Below are 17,567 nucleotides of genomic sequence, written 5' to 3'. Positions count from 1 at the left end.
CAGGAGGTGACAAAAGCAGCCCAACTGTCCCTTGTCCCTCAGCTGTGCCCTAGCCCTGGGTGTCCATTCCTGCCCCAGCCTGCTGAGTGCCAGGAAAAGAGAAATAAATGCAACACCAAACAGAGAATCAGGGAATTGGAGAATTAAGGAATGATTTGGGTGGGAAGGGACTGTAAACATCATCTCATTCCATGGGCACGGATGGATCAGCTTGCTCAAGGCCTCAAAGAGAGATTTCAGGCTCTGATGGTTTCCTTCTGAGCAAACAGGGATTAGAGATCCTTCAGGAAGAGTCTCTATTCCAAATGCCAGGACAGACAGTAAGAAATTAAGGAATCTGATATCCTGCCACAGAGCACATCCCTGCAGCAGCCTGGTTCTTTTGATGCCCTGAACCACATTCCTGTTGGCCTCATCTCCCACCTGACAGCATTTAAAATGTTCATAATAAATCCTTCATGCTGAGGGGAAGCTCCAATCTCTGCCCCTGTGACAGGGACAGGACCCAGGGAGTAGCTGGAGCTGTATCAGGGTATTCCACAATTCCATAATCGTTTCTCCTGCCTGTTGGGACATAACAGTTATTTCCTCACAGGTAATAATTTCCTCACTGGATCCCGATTTAAAAATCCTTTCCTGTGGTGACAAACCTGAACTCTGGGGCTTTGTTTTCCCCTAAGTGATCCTGGAATTCTGCTGCCTGAATTCAACTCACATCATCGCCTTTTTGGGGCGGGGACCCTGCGAAAGTGAAGCCAAAATTCGGTGCCGCCGGCCCGAGCTCCCTCTGCCGGTGCCGGTCCCGCAGCGCCCGCCCGGATCCCGCAGGGATCCCACCCAAATCCCACCCGCATCCCACCGGGATCCCATCCGCATCCCACCGGGATCCCACCCGGATCCTGCCGGGATCCCACCCGGATCCTGCCCTCATCCCACTCGCATCCCATCCTGATCCTGCCCGCATCCCGCCCGGATCCACTCCCGCATCTCACCGGGATCCCACCCGCATTTTTCTCGGATCCCATCCGGATCCAGCCTGGATCTCACCCGTGTCCCGCCTGGATCCCACCTGCATCCCACCCGGATCCCGCCAGGATCCTGCCCGCAGCCCGCTCGGATCGCACCCGGATCCCACATCCAGCCCACATCCCACCCGAATCCCGCCTGGGTCCCACCCGGACCCTGCCCGCATCCCGCTCGGATCCTGTCCGGATCCCGCATCCCGCATCCCCCCCGAATCCCTCCCGGATCCCGCCAGGATCCTGCCCGCAACCCGCTCGGATCGCACCCGGATCCCACATCCAGCCCACATCCCACCTGAATCCCGCCCGCATCCCCCCCGCATCCCCCCCGAATCCCTCCCGGGTCCCTCCCGGGTCCCTCCCGGGTCCCGCCCGCAGCTGAGCGGGATCCAGGATGCGCTTCCCGGGCGACCCCGCGGGCTCATCCCGGCTCCAGAGCAGGGGGAGCCGGGCCCTGGGCAGGTGGGCTCTCCTCGGGCCTCGCTGTGGCAGGAGCGGGGAGGGGTTTGTCCCGATCCAGGCAAAAAGGTGGCAGCAGGATCTGGAAGAGCAGATCCCCCTTGACTGAGGACTGAGCCAAGCTCAATGGGAGTGAAGAGTCCTCAGTTCCCTGTTGCTGTGTTCAGAATTGCTCTGGGGGTTTTGTTCAGGAAGTTCACTTGGGAAAACATCCCAATTTCCTCGGTAAAGTGTGTGGCTGGAATTGCCAAATCCTTTTGCACCATGAGAGGTTTTTTGGGCCTGTTCAGGCTGGAGAGGAGAAGCTGCAGGGAGAGCTCAGAGCCCCCGGCAGGGCCTGAAGGGCTCCAGCAGAGCTGCAGAGGGACTGGGGACAGGGATGGAGGGACAGCACCCAGGGAATGGCTTCCAAGTAGGATTTGATGGGATCTTGGGGATGAGGAATTGTTCCCTGGCAGGGTGGGCAGGGCTGGGATGGAATTCCATCCCTGCATCCCTGGCAGTGCCCAAGGCCAGGCTGGACACTGGGGCTGGAGCAGCCTGGGACAGTGGGAGGTGTCCCTGCCATGGCAGGGGTGACACTGGGTGGGATTTAAGGTCCCTTCCAACCCAAACCATTCCAGGATCCTTTAAGCCTCTGGTTCAGCAAACTGGCTTTTAAAACAGGAAAATGAGAAGCACACAGCCCCAGAGCTCCCAGTGACTCCAGAAGGAAGCCAGGATGTCCTGGCAGTGATGCCACAAGAAATTCAGGCAGGGACAGGACTCTGCTTCCACAGCTGCAATAACCAGAAAAATCCAAGTGAATTAAGTGAATTAAAAATCCAAGTGGATTAATCCAAGTGGATTATTTTTTTCCAGGAACTTCCACTTCATGTAGTAATTGAATTTTCTTTTCTTTTCTTCATTGGCACAGGCAGAGACAAAACTTCCAACTGATTATTGGTTTAGGCTTTTTAATTTTTTCTTCTTCTTTTGGGGAGGGATAAAACAAAGGGAGAACAGGGCTAAGAAAGGATTGTAGGACTGGACCCTAATGGAAGACCAAGATTTCCTGAGCTCTTCCAGCACTCCTTAGAGGGTGCCATCATAGAGATTCTAAATAAAATTGGGATTTTTTAAAATGTCCCCTTTTTTACCAATTTTATTAAAAAAAAAAAAAACAACATGTTGGGACTTTTAAATATCCCCTCTGTATTTTAGATTTTATTTAAAAAAAAAAATGTTGGGACTTTAAAATCTCCCTTCTTTTTTCTTTTCTTTTTTTTTTTTAATTTTCTTTTAAAAATACATGTTGGGACTTTTTAACCTCCCTTTTTTTTTTTTTTCCATTTTCTTGAAAAAATAAATTTCATTACAGTGGTCTCCCCTCCAGCTGATTCCCAGTGTTTTACAGGATGAGTTCCACATCCTGCTGCCTTCACAGCAGCCTCAAAGCCAGGTTTGAATTCTATGGAATAAGCAGCAGTGAAGTCGCTATCAAAATAAGCAGGAGCTCCCAAAAAAACCTCAAACAACCAAACAAGAGGAGTTGAATGAACTCATCAAAGACCTTTTGGAGCACTGGGGCTGGTGAATCACCACTTTTTCCCTCCCTCAGCAACTCCATCCTTGCCTGGAGCCCCGGGGAGGGCAGGTGGAGTGGGAAGGGCATGACTTCAGCAAGTTAAAAAAAAAAAAAAAACCTTCATAAAAAAAAAAAAAAAGGCAGAAAGTCAACATCACCCCAGTCATGTGATGCAAAAGAACCAATGGAGGCAGGTCCTGGAAAGGGGAACAGTTAAATTTGTAATTTGGGTTGTGTGAAACACTTCTTTGGGCCTCATAAACAACCACAGAACCACAAGTTGGGTACGGAGGCAGTCACCCAAGAGCGGGTCCGGGATATTGGTCAGCAGGGAGGGCGAATCGTTGTGCCTGCAAACCACAGGGTTTCGGAGGGTGGTAAGCATCAGCAACCACAAGCAAGCCGCTATATTTTTTTTTTTTCCCCTCCTTAAGAAACAATTTCAGAGTTCTTTGAGCAAAAGTAGCTCAGGATCCACTCCCGAGGCGCCGGGATGGAGCTGAGAGGGATGGCTGGGAGGAGGGTGGTGGCAATGACCAATCTTCACTTTGCACTCCCCAAGGTGGAAGAAACCCTAAATTCCCTCCCAGTGAAGAGAGAGTGAGTTTTAGAGAGGAAACAATGGCTTCAAACAGCATATTTGAGTCACTTCCTTCTTACCAGCACTTCTTGAGAGGTAAGTGCCATTCAGAATTTCTAAATCAATGTTTTGCTTTCCCGTGTTTCACAAAATGTATGTTTGGAGAGGATCTGGGCACTTCCTTGCAGCACATGGGGTTTTTTCCACTTCAGTTTTCTTTGAGTTGATATCTGAGCTGGCAGAAATATCATCTCCTTGCTTATCAGTGAAAGAGATTCCAGCAAGGTTTCATTGAAGCCGTTCAAACAACTGTTGCATGCTCGTGAATTTGTGCTGTTCTAAAATCCCAGAGGGCTCGGACAACTCCTGGGAATTCCTGCAGGTACAAGAGTGGCAGCTCAGGCTCCTCTTTGGTTCTTTCTGGGGACTTTTTGAGCAGCTGCCACAATGAGAAATGACAGTGCAGGGAGGCAGCAGCAAGCCCAGCCAGCAGAGCAGGATTTAGGCTGGGTTTAAGGCTCAGATTCAAAGCTTAGGAACCTGCTTAAAGTTTGCTGCATCTCACGTGGCTCGGGGAAAGGAGTGCTGGGGATGGACTGGGAGGCTCTGAGGATGCTCTGATGGCTGAAGGAGCAGCTGCAGCCCTGGAGGGGCTCCGGGGGGAATTTCAGCCAGCAATCCGTGTTGTGTCACCGGTGACCAAGAGGTTGGAACGTTCTTGTCGCGCTCTCAGCCCCCCCTGTGGAGCTGCTGCTGCTTTAGTCATGGCTCATTCACACAGCTCAGCACGAAAAACTTCTCAGCTCCCTGGGAATGAGCTTCCCAAAGAGCTCCTGGAGCTCAGCTTGTCCCTGTCCTGCAGAGAGGGGCTGTGCCCACGTGGGCGACAAGGACACGGAGCCTGGCCCAGCCTTGGCCAGGGAGCAATGGATTTGACTTTATTTTATTTTATTTTATTTTATTTTATTTTATTTTATTTTATTTTATTTTACTTTATTTTATTTTATTTTATTTTGTGTTTAAGTTGGGATTAAATGTGTGAGATGGTATTTCTTGTTTGGACTTAGATGCTTGTTAGTTTTGATCTGTGTTACAGTCTCACAAGGTGTGAGTTTTGTTGTACTAAACTTTAGTAAGTTAAAAATGGAGATGTATCTTTCTATAAGGTTTTTTAAGGATAAACTGTTATATAAGAAATTATACGTAAATTATTTTTACTTTTAACTCAATAACTACTTGCGGCTTGCAATGTGGACTTTTTAATCTAATTATACAACACTACTCAAACTCAAGAAGGTGAAGAAGAAGGTAAAGAAGGACCAGCTTCTGCTTTAAAACTTCTGTCTTGTTTTGTACATGTTATTAGATTCTAGAACTTTAAGTTTTCCACCATGTGATATTACACACATCTATTCAAACAACACACTTATAATCTTAATTCTGTTATTTAATTTTAGAAGTTTTCTCCAGGGCCTCAGGTCAATGCAGTGCTCTCTTGGGGGTCAGTGCCTGGCAGCACAGAAAGTCTGGAATTCTCAGCAGCCAGGGTTCCAAAAATGGAGCAGCACTTCAGAGCTGCTGAGAGCCCGGGCTGGCTGTGGTGAGTCAGGAGTTTATTCCCATTAATAACGGGGAATGCGGAAGAGCTGCTCCCAGCTGCTGTGTCACCCCTGGCAGCAGCTCCTGAGGGTCACAGCCTGCCCAAATCCTACCCAGCTCTGCTGTTCAAATCTATTTTTTCCCCCCTCCTCCTCCTCATAGCCGAAGTTTTTCTCCATCTTTTTCCTGGCAGGGCAGGCTGTGAGTCACCAGCACCTTGGTGCCTGGCTGGGGGAGATGCTGAGGGGTGAGCAGGAGGTGCCCAAGTGCTGCCATTGCTCAGGGAAAGGAAGCAATGCTGCTAAAATAACAAGCGGGATCTTCCTGAAATTCGTCAGCCTATTTTTTTAATTGAATTTTTTTTTTTTTTTTTTAGCTCAGCAACTGCTCGGTGTTTAGTGTGTAGCACAGGAAGGGTTCTTGAGGAAATTCTGTGTGTGTGATAAAGCCCAGAGTGAACCTCGTGGGGCTGTGCCTGTGCCAGGCCACGGGGCTTGATGGAGAGCAGGGGTCGTGTGCTTGGCAGGAACCCAAAACATTTCAGGGCAGCTGGTTGAAAACCAAGGGCTGGCTTGTCCAGAAAAGGAGGAGTTTCTTAAAGCTGCTTAATCCAGTAAGAGATTTAGCTCAACACCCCAGAATGGGGTTTATTTTTGTCCTCATTTTTGGCATTAATGTTGTTCCAGTGCCAGGATTTCGTTTTCTTTGTGGAAGGGGCTACAAGCAGGGCTAGGCTGGAAGTCACCTGCATATCTTAGGAACACCTGGAATGTTCTGGGCCAGGCTGGACTGGGCTTGGAATAACCTGGGATAGTGGGAGGTGTCCCTACCCATGGCAGGGAGTGGAATGGGACCATCTTTAAGGTCCCTTCCACCTCAAATCATTCCTGTTTTTTATATTGATATAAAATTTCCTATTCAGTTTTGACAGCCCAGGCACAAGATCCTGCAGATCTTTGTGTAAAGAAAAAACAGAAAACCTCAGGTCAAACATTTCAGTTGAGCTGTAAAACAAATGTTTCATGATTGCAAAAGAACATTGTGTGTGTGTGTGTGTGTGAACGTGGAACGGTTTTCCAGCAGTTCCCTTTTTGTTCCTTTCTCCACTCAAACGAACCCAGGGCAGTTTCAAAATCCTGGGCTCAGCAAAAGGAACGTTTGGGCTCGGGAGCAAGAAAAATAATCGTCCCTAGGGTGGGTTGTTCTCACCCTATTTCTCAACAGCCTTTGCAAAGAAACGTCCCCAGAGTGCCTCTTTTCTGCTTTTCCCGCCAAAATTTATTGCACTTTCTCCCTCAACCGAAATCGTGAAGGAAAGGGGAAAAAAAACCTTGTTTGCTCTGTGGATTTCCCTTTATCAGGCCAGGCAGCTCTGCAAGAAGGAAATCCATCATTCTTTTGGAACTTGATACTGGGTGAAAATTGGGAAAAAAGGAGGGGAATGGGGAAGCAGCAGCGTCGGTGCAGCCCCTGAGGGCAGAGGCAGGCACAGAAAGCGCGACACGTTCATGGGGTGTGGTACACCACAAAGGATGTGGCCCTCTTCCTATCACACCACACCAGCTCCCCGCTCAGGGAATGAGCAGCAGGCTGCAACCTCTGAATTCCCAACACATTCCAAGGAGAACTTTTGGGATGGGGCCTCAAAATGAGTCCTCTTGGGGGGGGGGGGGGTTCTTGTGGTAAAGAGTGACCCTAGAGGTTTTACAGGAGGACAAAATGATTGCATCACACCCCCTCCAATTTTTATTTCATTTTAGTAATTTCTAATTTTATAATCTGTAATTTTGTAATTTATAATTTTGCAATTTCTCAAGGTTGTTTCATTGTCACGATTTTAAATTTCCTGATAATTTTGCCTATGAAGGAAAACAGAACTCATCTTTTTCTGCAGCTCAGAAGAGCACCAAGTGTAATATTTTCCAGGAGGGCATTTTCCCCTCATTTTTGCTGCAAGGTTTGATTCTTTCAGTAGGAAAAGTTTTCTCCTGGTTTTGTCTTTGTGGTAATTTTTTATTAATTAATCATGGCCGTGGTGTGAAATTTGGTTGGTTTGTTATCAGCTGGGAATGAACAGCAGCACAGCAATTTTATAACATAGGAAAACAGAAAATTACAGTCTGGGTGATTTCTTCCGAGTCTTACAGTGCCAAGGAGCACCCAGGCATTGAGGGAATCTTGCCTTGTAAATGCAAAATAAAAGTGTGGTGAGTCCAAGGAAGGGCAACAAAGCTGGGAAGGGGCTGGAAAACAAATCCTGAGGGGAGCAGCTGAACTGGGGGGGCTCAACCTGGAGCGAAGGAGGCTCAGGGGGGACCTCAGTGCTCTGCACAGCTCCTGCCAGGAGGGGCAGGGAAAGGAGGAGAGGAAATGGCCTCAGATGGCACCAGGGCAGGCTCAGGTTGGAGACTGGCACAGAAAATTTCCCTGGCAGAGTGGTCAGGCCTTGGGCTGAGCTGCCCAGGGAGGTTTGGAGTCACTGAATTGTCCCAGAGCAGTCTGGATGTGGCCTTGGGGACAGGGATTGGGGTGGTGCTGGTGGGGCTGGGGTGGCACTGGGTGATCCTGGAGGTCTTGAGATGATTTAATGGAGAAGCTCTCCCTGCTCTGAAGGTTCTCCCTGGATCCAGGGACACCTGAGCACTCTGCTTCTCACTGGAAATGAGCGGCTCTGGCTTTCCTTGTGGTGGGATTCCCGTTGGAAAAGTCCTCAAGTCCCTGGTGCTGGGTGGGAGTGGAGGCTGAAGGGGTCAGGGGCTCCTTCCCATCAGCTCCAGAATTGTGGATTCCTCATCCCTGGAATGTCCCAGGCCAGGTTGGGGCACCCTGGGACAGAGGAAGGTGTCCCTACCATGGCAGGGGTGGAATGGGATGATCTTTAAATCCCTCCCAACCCAAACCAGTCTGGGATTCTCTGTTCCAGCAGCATAAATCCCCTTGTCACTGTGGAGAGAGAATTTTCCAGGCCTTTTTCAAGCTGCCTGCCCCGTACCAAAGAGTTAATTCCTGTCAGCATTATAAACCACTGACTGCAGCTTGTGAATAGGAAATTGAACTAAAGCTCATAAAAACCTTGGCTTACAAGTAGAAAAACCTTGCACAATGTCTGATTTACACAGCCTGAGCTCTTTTTTCACTTAAAAGCCTTGAGAAACATTGCGAGGCCTGAACACAGGAAGTAAAAAGTCTGACAGAGCTGAACATGCTGCTCTGGTGAGATCAAGAGATTTTATCCTGAGCCAAAATATTTCACTGAGCGTTTCAGCAGCCACACTCAGCCCAGGGATGTGTTGTGCTGAGTCTGAAAAGGATTTAGGTTCTGTCTGGCCTGCACATCCCTCAGATTGTTTTGCCTTTGCCCTTTCTCACTTGGCCATTAATTAGAGATTGTTGGGTGTGGTACCATGAGGGACCAGCTCCAGCTCTGAGGTGGAAAATGAAAGTATCTCCCCCATGCTGCCAGGGGATGCAGTAAAAACAGAAAATAAACTGCTTTTTTTTTTTTTTTTTTTTTTTTTTTTTTTGTGTGTGTGTGACCAGAAGATAATCAAGATTTAGTTTGACTGCTGAGGCGTGATCCCAAAATAACAGGATGCTTATCTTGAAATGCACGTGAAAGCCAGGGGTAGTGGCAAGTTCATGAAAGTAATTTTTGAAATTTGACTTCAGGATAAAGAATGAGTGCCCCAGTCATGCTTCTCATTGAAAATGAGCAGCTCTGGCTTTCCTTGTGGTGGGATTCCCATTGGAAAAGTCCTCAAGTCCCTGGTGCTGGGTGAGAGTGGAGGCTGAAGGGGTCAAGGGCTCACTCCCATCAGCTCCAGAATTGTGGATTATTTGAGAGGGGAGAGTCTGCACCTAAACAAGAGTGGCAAGGAAATTACTGCTGTTGGATTTAGAAATTGGATTTGAAAAGCCAAGGAGAAAGAATCCTAAGGAAGAAAGCAGATTTCTCTGGAGGTTATCCCAAAACCAGCAGAAATGTCTGACTTTGCCATCCTGCCACGTGCACACGGTACCTGCTGGGTTCCAGAGGTTTCTGCTGCACACCCAAAGGGATTCCCAGGCAGGAATGGGGATGGAGAACAAGGCTGAAAGGCATTAAATTGTACCAGGGGGGTTCATTGCCATAAAACTCCACCAAATTCAAGGCTTGAACAGAATCCTAAAAACTCCTGGATTTGTCCATACATACAAAGTAGCATGGAACTAGTTATGTTGGAAAAGCCCTTTAAGATCATCAACAATTTCTTAATAAATACCAGCCAGGTTGAGGGGGAAAAAAACCAAACCAAACCAAACAAAAAACCACAACCAACCAAAAACGAACAAACAAAGCAAGCAAACAAAAAAAAAAAAATAAAAAAAAAAAAAAAGTTTGGAAGGGTTAAATTCTCCCTTTGCCTCTCCCTGCCCCATTTCAGAGCACAAAGCAAACCCTGTTAAAGCTGGGGAAGAAAGATCTCCTGGAAGCAGCTCTGTCATCTGCCAGATGATTTGTGGCTTCCTCCAGGACATCTGGGATTGGCCATGGAGAGAGACAGGCCACGGTGACTCACTGGGCTGGGAGGACAAGAAAACATTGTCCTCCCTCCTTTTTCTGCTCTGCAGAGGCTGGGTAATATTTGGATAAACTTGAGTCAGCTGCCCAAATTGTGCAGAGATATCTCCTCTCTGAGAGGCATCGATGAGCTGTGTGGGGTGGCAGCAGTGGAGGTGACAGCAGTGCTGGTGGCTGAAGCACCTGAGATCCCACCAAGGGCTCCAGGCCGCGGGTGCCTTGGTTTGAAAAGACAGGTGTTTGATAAGGAAGGCAGGAGGCTCTGTTGAAATGAAAAAATGCAAATTGTTATAGGCTGAATTATTATGATATTGAAATTAAGGGGCAGAGATATGGGAGTGGGAATAACAGTTCTTTATTAGGAAAATTAAAAATACAAATGCAATAGTACAAACAAAAATAAAAACCACTGCCAGAGTGAGAGCAGTCCCTGTCCCCTGTGTGCCAGGGCGGTGTCCCAGCCCCATGCCAGGGGGGCTCAGCCCTCCTGCAGTGCCAGCTGTGGCTCTGCTGCAGCAGGGATCCTGCACAAGGGGGGAGTTTTCCTCTGCAGCTCCAGGGGAAGAGGCAGCTGCTCCTCTGGCAATGCCGTGGAAAGGCTGTGCTGTTGCAAGGCTTTGCAAGGGTCTTCAGGGTGAGAGAGTTAGACAAGAATCTTGGCTTCATGATCAGAAGGCTGGATTTATTATTTTATGAGACATTATGACTAATGGGAATAGAGAGAAAAGTTGAGAAGCTGCTAAGCTAAGAATAGAATAGGAATCTAATAACGAGAGAACTCTCTTTGAATCTGTCCCAGAGAACTTGGTCCCTGATTGGCCCTTCATTGTAAACATGGAACGTGGGCCAATCCCAGTTGCACCTGTTACATTCCACATCAGCAGATAACAACCGTTTACATTCTTCTTCTGGGGCCTCAGCTTCCCAGAAGAGGAAAAATCCCAAGAAAAGGATTTTTATGAAAAGATGTCGGTGACACTGTGCTGCTGTCCCAGCACCTCAGATTGGATCCAGGCAGGAATGCTTGGCTCCTCCCCTGGGCGGAGCATCTCCCCATGGGATGCTGGGATTGGATCAGCCCTGCAGGGACACTCAGTGGCCATGGACAGCAGAGATCTCCTGCAGGGAGGGTTGGCTGTGGGAGAGAGAAAGGAAAAACTGCCCCAGGAACAGCAGAGAACTGCCCCAGCTCTGACAGATGGGAATGGAACACACAGCCCCAGCCCCATCCTGCATTTCCAGCCCAGGGCAGTTGGTGAAGCCTTGCACACACCAGAATATCTTAAGGGATACTGAAATCAAGGCATGCCCCTCCTGCCAATGGTAGGAGTAGGAATTATTCAGATTCCCAATGTCATTTCCAAAATAAATGACTTTTTTTAACACTGGGATCCCAGCCAAAGCCTAGCTTTACAAACAATTTAAGTTTAATAATAACTAAATGGCTTAGTCCAGTGAAACTAATTATAGTCCAAAACATGTAATTTTCTGTAAAGATTTATTCAAAATATTGAAATAGGAGAAGGAAAAGGGCATAGAAGGACTGAGTGTGAAGTAGAGAAGGAGAGAGTGAGGGCAGCTCAGTTGGAAAATGAGTTTCCAGTTCATCCTTGCTGTTGTCTGGAGGATTCCCCACTTCTGCTGTGAGTGAAACTCTGTCAAACTGGGCAGTTTCACCTCGTGAAGATCTGTGAGAACACTTTCTCTGGCTCTGATCAATCTGGGAATTTCTGTTTCCAACCTGTAGTTTTTGTTTTGAGTTTCTGATTCCAGTGAACCCCCAAGCAGTCCAAGATGGGCTTGGGTTTTTTTTTTCTTTTGCCTCATGAATATTTTGTCTTGCAGGATGTTTTCTGTCATCTGCTTTCGTGCTGAAGCTGTGATTTTGAAAGCCCAGAAGCTGCATTTAGGTTGGGTTTTGTCTGCAGGTTGAAAGGTTTATGTGTTACAAGTCTTTCTCAGAAAGCACTGGAAGGAAACCTGAAAACCGTCAGGTTTTATGAGATCTGCTATAAACATTTCAAGCTGCTGCATTTAGGGCAAGCCCTGCCACCCTCATCAGATCAGTAGCTCAGAAGCTCTGAGCCAGCCCTTCCAGTGGCTTTTTGTGGTGTTTGAAAGGGAAAGGAGAGCTTGGGAAATCCCTGGCAGGTTCAGGGTGAAGCAGTGTGGGGCTGTGTGTCCTGTGTGACAAATGTCTGGGGCCTTCAAAGCCCCAGCACCACCTGCAGCTCTCACAAGTTCATTTTTTGTGGTGGTTTTATGGAATTCATCTGTGCTGTGACACAGCCAGACCTGCAGAGATCCACAGAATCCTGGAATTATCAAGGTGGGAAGAGATCTTCAGGATCACCCACTCCCACCATCAACAGCTTCACCCCAAACCATGACCCTAAAGGCCACATCCAGACTCTCCCTGAACATTCCCAGAGAATTCCCAGCCCTTCCAGTGGCTTTTTGTGGTGTTTGAAAGGGAAAGGAGAGCTTGGGAAATCCCTGGCAGGTTCACAGAGTGTGGGGCTGTGTGTCCTGTGTGACAAATGTCTGGGGCCTTCAAAACTCCAGCACCACCTGCAGCTCTCACAAGTTCGTTTTTACTGGTTCATTTTTTCAGCTCTCACAAGTTCATTTTTTGTGGTGGTTTTATGGAATTCACCTGTGCTGACACAGCCAGACCTGGGCCCAGAGATCCACAGAATCCTGGAATTAGCAGGGTGGGAAGAGATCTTCAGGATCACCATCAACAGATTCACCCCAAACCATAACCCCAAGGGCCACATCCAGACTCCCCCTGAACACTCCCAGAGAATTCCCAGCCCTTCCAGTGGCTTTTTGTGGTGTTTGAAAGGGAAAGGAGAGCTTGGGAAATCCCTGGCAGGTTCACAGAGTGTGGGGCTGTGTGTCCTGTGTGACAAATGTCTGGGGCCTTCAAAACTCCAGCACCACCTGCATCTCTCACAAGTTCATTTTTACTGGTTCATTTTTTCAGCTCTCACAAGTTCATTTTTTGTGGTGGTTTTATGGAATTCACCTGTGCTGTGACAGCCTGACCTGCAGAGATCCGCAGAATCCTGGAATTAGCAGGGTGGGAAGAGATCTTCAGGATCACCCACTCCCGCCATCAACAGCTTCACCCCAAGGGCCACATCCAGACTCCTCCTGAGCCCTCCCAGAGAATTCCCAGCCCCCACATCCCTCCCTCCTCCTGTCAGGAGTTGTGAAGAGCAATCATGTCCCCCCTGAGCCTCCTTTTCTCCAGACTGACCAGTTGGTGGCCACTTTGTCTCTGTCTGAGGGAATCCAGGATTTTATCCCAACATTTGGCTCTAGGACAGATCTTCCTCCCCCAAAGGAAAGGGTAGTGTGGCTGCAGGAATGGTTTTGAAGCAGTGCTGCCTTAAATCTGTCCTGGCTGTATAAAATCAGCAGTGAGAGCCCTGGGGTTCATCTCCTGCCCTCACTCAGCACCACAGCAAACCCTGACACCTGCCAGGGGGGCCTGGATGGGGCTCCCCTCACGTCCAGAAGGACATTGAGGGGCTGGAGAGTGCCCAGAGATGGGAAAAGGGGCTGGAAACACATCCTGAGGGGTGAGGGAGCGGCTGAGGGAGCTGGGGGGGCTCAGCCTGGAGAAAAGGGGATCAGGGAGAGCTCATTGCTGGAGGGGCAGTGAGGGAGGGTTGGGGAAAGTGAAAAGGGGAGAAGAAATGGCCTCAGATGGCACCAGAGCAGGCTCAGGTTGGAGACTGGCACAGAAAATTTCCCTGGCAGAGTGGTCAGGCTTTGGGCTGAGGTGCCCAGGGAGGTTTGGAGTCACTGAATTGTCCCAGAGCAGTCTGGATGTGGCCTTGGGGACAGGGATTGGGGTGGTGCTGGTGGGGCTGGGGTGGCACTGGGTGATCCTGGGGGGTTTTCCCAGCCTTAATTCTGGGATTCTGGGAAAATCCAGCCTTCAGGGCAGGTTGGATCAGTCACAGCTCTCTGATGCTCAACCTGGAGCAAAGGAGGCTCAGGGGGGACCTCAGTGCTCTGCACAGCTCCTGACAGGAGGGGCAGGGAAAGGAGGAGAGGAAATGGCCTCAGATGGCACCAGGGCAGGCTCAGGTGTTTTAAAACAGTTCCTGTGAAACTGAACAAAAAATCCTCATCCAAATTCCTTTGGTGGATCTTTTCCTGGCTGTCCCCTGGATCTCTGTGAGATGGGAACATTTGAGAGTCTCTGTTCAGGTTTTTCTGTAGAGCTTTGGGACATTTTTGTCCCTGGCAGAGTGGTCAGGCCTTGGGCTGAGCTGCCCAGGGAGGTTTGGAGTCCCTGGAATTGTCCCAGAGCAGTCTGGATGTGGCCTTGGGGACAGGGATTGGGGTGGTGCTGGTGGGGCTGGGGTGGCACTGGGTGACCCTGGGTGTCCCTTCCCACCCTGGTGATTTTGAGATTCTCATCCCCCCAGATCTGAGGGCAGAGCTCCACCCACCTCATGGGAAGGGCTTTGTATTTCGGAATTCAGTTACCAGATAATATCAGACTTCTGTAAAACACTTCTGGTTTTCAGGACCTCCATGTAAATGAGCTCTTGGGGTTCATATGAGTCAGAGGGAATAGAATTCATATCTGGAAGATAACTCAAGTTCAGACTCCATGAACAGAATTTTCAACTAAAAGAGAGTTGTTTAGATTAAATAGTAGGGAGAAATGCTTGGAATGAAATTCCTGGAGAAGCTGGAGCTGCCCCTGGGTCCCTGGAAGTGTCCAAGGGCAGCTGGACAGGGCTTGGATCCACCTGGGACAGTGGAAGGTGTCCCTGCCCATGGAGAGGGTGGAACAAGATGATCTTTAAAGTCCTTCCAACCCAAACCTTTCTGAGTCTGGATTTGTGAGCGTTGGTGAATCACTTGCTGCACAATGTGGTGGTTTCATCGCTCCAAACCCTGTGCAAGAAATTTAGTTACAACTTTTCCATCCTTTTGGCCACTTCTGAGAGGAAAAGGACCCCTCAGCCTGCAGAGTTTTCTCTTTATCAAACCTGTAAAAGTGAAAATGGACGGGGCTGAACACCCACACATTTTTCACACCAAAAAAACTTTGCACACTGAAACCAAGAGTCAGGTCTCTTATAGGAACATGAGCTTCTTCTGGCTGTCCCTTACTGGAGAAAATGATTTAATTTTCTAAATGAAGCAGGGTTTCATATGCAGCATGCCTGGAAATGAAATGTGAAGGACTTGCCAAGGTTAGAAACCAGAGAATAAACTTTTGGGGTTTAAAAGTGATGAATTGTTTAGATTTTGGAGTAATAATCAGAACTTTTAATGCTGGGGTGGTTTTCTTTTCCTCTAACAGGGATTGCAATGGAAATAGTCATTTTTGTCACCAGTTCCCCAGGGAATGGGCACAGCCTGAGGCTGCCAGAGCTCCAGGAGGGTTTGGGCAGCACTGCCAGGGATGCCCAGGGTGGGATTGTTGGGGGGTCAGGAACTGGACTTGGATAATCCTTGTGGATCCCTAAGGATAATCCATGGTTTTATAAATCCCATTTGGGATAACAAGACATTACCAACATGAAGAGAGATTTAGGGTTCCCCTGTGGGGTGAATTTGTGTCAATAAACTGATTTCTAGGCAAGGAAAGATGATTAAGAGTCACATTTTACTGGGGCAATTAAGGCAACCCAGTCTTTTGTGTACATGGAACCTGATCCAAGAGTCAGGGAAACCACTGGAAAGACCTGGCTGATGGCTTTGGGCTTTGGATGAGACCTGGGATGACTCTTGTGCTGCAGAAAAAGGTGTGGCACCAATGGGCCAGGCCAGCAGTTCCTCTTCAAACAGCTGCTTTTGGCTTTGGAGCAGAATTGTGGAATTATGGAATCGTTTGGGTTGGAAGGGACGTTAAAACTAATCCAGTGCCACCCCTGCCACGTCAGGGACACCTCCCACTGTCCCAGGCTGCTCCAGCCCCAGTGTCCAGCCTGGCCTTGGGCACTGCCAGGGATCCAGGGGCAGCCCCAGCTGCTCTGGGAATTCCATCCCAGCCCTGCCCACCCTGCCAGGCAGGAAATTGTTCCTAATATCTGATCTAAACCTGTAATTTTTCAGTGTGGAGCCATTCCCTGGGTGCTGTCCCTGCATCCCCTGGCAATTGTCTCTCTCCAGCTTTCCTGGGGCTCCTCCAGGCCCTGCAAGGCCACCCTGAGCTCAGCCCAAAGCTTCTCCTGTGCAGGTGAGCAATGCCAGCTGTGCCAGCCTTTCCTGCCAGCAGAGCTGCTCCATCCCTCTGCCCATCCTGGAACCTCCTCTGCTTTGCTCCAGCAGCTCAGTCCTGCCCTGTTTTGCTCCATTCTCAGGATGTGCTGAATAAAAAATGCCTCTGTGTGAGGCAGAGGTCCCAATTCCAGCTGCCCACCAGGGGCTTGGCTCATTTTTCCAGGTTTATTTGGAAATCCCTCTCCCAACCCTTCCCTCCTGTGACAGCTCCAAGTTTTGGGCACATCCGTGTCCCACGTGGGGAGGACAAAGCAGCTCTGGAGGCTTTGGGGTGTTCCTGCTTTGATGAAACCACCGCAGCTGGAGATCAAAAGCCCTTTTTAAACAGAAGCAGTTGGAGGTTTTCCATCTGCTCAGCTCCCTTTCAGCCTTTGCTAGAGCCTGTTCCAGGCAGAGGGAGCAGGGGAGGCTCCAGATCCCATTGTCTGAGGGGATCAGCTGTGGCACCAAGCTGGACACGGGGTCAGCCTCTGGAGCTTCAGGTTTATTAAAAAATCCCACACAGATCTTTTGTGATTTAACAGAAATTTGTGACCACATTTCAACTCATTTCCAAGGAAAATCTTCTCCCTGTCCCTTAAATTGTTTTCTGGCTGAAGTCCTTCACTGGTTAAGGTGAAGAACTTGACTATTTTAAAGCATCGCTGCACTTTTTAGTATTTTTTTTGGTGGTTTGTTTTTTCTGCAGAAAATTAAGGCCTCTCTTATTTGAAACTGCAGTTCAAAGAGGAATGAGAAATTAAAGAAATAACCTATAGAAAAACATGAGCTGTCCTATTTTAGGATGTCATTACCTGCAGCAAAGTTTCTCTCACTTCTTTCTCCTCGGTGAGAAAACAAACTACCTCGTGATTGAGGTCTGCAGGAAATGCTGCTCTTTGCAACATTTGCACCAACCAATTCACCCAAACTTTTCTAGCACATGACTTAGGTTACAAATTTTGCTGCTGATTTGCATTTCTGCAGCTGAAGACCGACCTGCTTTGAGTTATCATAAAACAAAAGCAGAAAATAAAATTACTGAGTGGATTAAAAATTTGCCTGGAAAAAAAAATCAATTTAAAATATATTTTTTTTTACCAGAATTCAGTGCAGAAAAGAGAGTGAGAAAGTCAGGAAGGGGAAGAAGTTTTTCATTGTGATTTAACCCTTGAGTAGCAAAGCCACTTTTCCTCTGCTGACCTCTGTTTGCACTGGGGGCTGCGTTTTCCAGCTGGAATGGGGAATATTCCTGACCAGCAGGAGCTGCCAGGATTTCAGGGAATGGTTTGCTGATGGAAATCTGAGGCCCAGCTGCTGACATTTGAGACACAGGTGTTTGGCGCTGCCTAAAATAAAGGAATAGAGAAAACTCCCCCAGGTTGTGCTCCCAGAATAATATACTGGCATTTTTCCAGGGTTTTTTGTTGATGGTTTTGGGGTTTTTTTGGAAGCTCAGTGTTTGAAGTCAGTCCCCCATTGTGTTATTGAATTATTGTCCTTTCCTTCACTGGTGTCTTCCCACTTAGGTTGGGGTTG

Source organism: Ammospiza caudacuta, chromosome 2 (assembly GCF_027887145.1).
Source record: "Ammospiza caudacuta isolate bAmmCau1 chromosome 2, bAmmCau1.pri, whole genome shotgun sequence".
NCBI classification, from domain to species: domain Eukaryota; kingdom Metazoa; phylum Chordata; class Aves; order Passeriformes; family Passerellidae; genus Ammospiza; species Ammospiza caudacuta.
The sequence above is the reverse complement of the archived record's forward strand: the minus strand, read 5'-3'. Positions refer to the sequence as shown.